The sequence below is a fragment of the Octopus bimaculoides genome, chromosome 18 (genome assembly GCF_001194135.2).
Source record: "Octopus bimaculoides isolate UCB-OBI-ISO-001 chromosome 18, ASM119413v2, whole genome shotgun sequence".
NCBI lineage: Eukaryota > Metazoa > Mollusca > Cephalopoda > Octopoda > Octopodidae > Octopus > Octopus bimaculoides.
Genome location: NC_068998.1, coordinates 37,804,460 through 37,806,684, shown reverse-complemented (window position 1 = coordinate 37,806,684; position 2,225 = coordinate 37,804,460). Strand labels below are relative to the sequence as shown.

The 2,225-nt window shown below is 37.4% G+C and overlaps 1 protein-coding gene across 1 annotated transcript in view; it reads right to left on the bottom strand.

The window, feature by feature from the left end:
* LOC106876095 (uncharacterized) overlaps positions 1-2,225 on the bottom strand; it is a 174,734-nt gene that overhangs the window by 170,300 nt on the left and 2,209 nt on the right. The gene's annotated exons all lie outside the window — the stretch shown is intronic.

The following is a 2,225-nucleotide window of genomic DNA, read 5'->3' as shown; positions in this document are numbered from 1 at the left end:
AGAGAGAGAGAGAGAGAGAGAGAGAGAGAGAGAGAGAGAGAGAGAAATGGAGAGAGAAAGAGAGGGAGAAAGAGAGATAGATAGAGAGAGAGAGAAACAAACAGAAAGAAAGACACACATACGTGTGTGTGTGTGTGTGTGTGGGTATATATGTATATATATATACATGTATTCTTTATTCTTTTATTCTTTTATTCCTTTACTTGTTTTAGTCGTTTGACTGCGGCCATGCTGAAGTACCACCTTAAGAAATCGACCCCAAGTCTAGTACTTATTCTATCGGTCTCCTGTTCAATCGTCCAACTAAGTTACGGTGACGTAAACACACGAGCATCCATTGTCAAGCGATGATGGAGGACAAACACAGACACACACACACACATATATACGAAGGGCTTCTTTCAGTTTCCGTCAACCAAATCCACTTACCAGGGTTTTGTCGGTCCAAGGTGCCGCGCAGTGGGATGGGGTGGATAAAAAAAAATTTATTTTGGATAAAAAAAAAATTGAAAGAGACCGAATATTTATCATGCTTTTGTTAATAGCTTTGTGTGAGTGCTTCGAGATACATTATTCCTCAAAAGTTTTATTCTTACGTTGTCTCAAAAGTTCATGAAATTCTTATGACTCAATATATATATGTATGTATATATGTATGTATGTATGTATGTATGTATGTATGTATGTATGTATATTCTTTTATTCTTTTTTTCTTTTACTTGTATCAGTCATTTGACTGCGGCCATGTTGGATCACCGCCTTTAGGCGAACAAATCGACCCCATGATTTATTCTGTGTAAGCCTAGTACTTATTCTACAGGATTCTTTTGCCGAACCACTAAGTTACGGGGATGTAAACACACCAACATCGGTTGTCAAGTGATGTTGGCGGGACAATCACAGACACACTAACATACACACACACACACATACACACACATACACACACATACACACATATACACATACACTGAACCTGGAACCATGTGGTTGGTAAGCAAGCTACTTACCACACAGCCACTCCTGCGTATATATATATATATTTATATATACACATAAGCATATATATATGAGAGAGAAAGAAAATGGAATTCACAAAACTGTTTATTGAGGACCACTACGATCATTTCGACCTATCGTGCATCGGTACCTTCTCTCATATTTTTTTTAAAACTCTACGGACACAATGGAATTCCTGAATTAAAGCCAGTGGCATACACCTCTGTATTGTTGTTGACATTATGTAGCCGAATGTTGTGAACGGGCTTCAAACGGTATACTATAAGGCGTATACCCGAATATAGAATTATTACACGCGCACGCGCGCACACACACACGCATACACACACACACATATACATATACAAGGGGCTTCTTTCAATTTCTGTCTGCCTAATCCACTCAAAAGCTTTTGGTCGGCCCGAGGCTAGAGTAGAAAGCACCTGACCAAGGTGCCACACAGTGAGACTGAACCTGGAACCATGTGATTGCGAAGCAAGCTTCTTACCAAACAGCCAGATAGATAGCTTCTTACCAAACAGGTAGATAGACAGATTAGATAGATAGATTAGATAGATAGATAGATAGATAGATAGATAGATAGATAGATTAGATAGATAGATAGATAAATAGATAGATAGATAGATAGATAGATAGATAGATAGATAGATAGATAGATAGATAGATAGATAGATAGATACATACATACATACATACAAACATACATAAGCACAGAAATATATAGACGCACCCACGTCCACGCTACTGTCAACTCGGTCAGTGCCGTGTTATGAAATAACAGCGGAAATGAATAGGAATAAATCAAGTCTGGTGAAAAAGTTGTCAAAATGACGAAGACATACGTAACAAGTGGTTTGTCATGGCACATGAAATTTGAGAAAGAAAAAAGCCAGAACAAGACAAAAAAAGAAGTAAAAAAGAAAAGAAAAGAAGAAAGTGAAGGAATGAATTCACACACACGCGCATGCACGCACGCACGCACGCACGCACGCACGCACGCACATACACAAATGCTAATATACATAAATATACATACATACATACATACATATATATATATATATATAGCAATGTTAATTCTCTAAATGAAGTATTAACAGTAACTGCACGATAAAGTGTAGTATATTGCCACTTAAGTGTGGCTGACCCCTAGGGGTGGATGTTACTGTTGCTTTTATATATATATATATATGAGAGATTTAGAA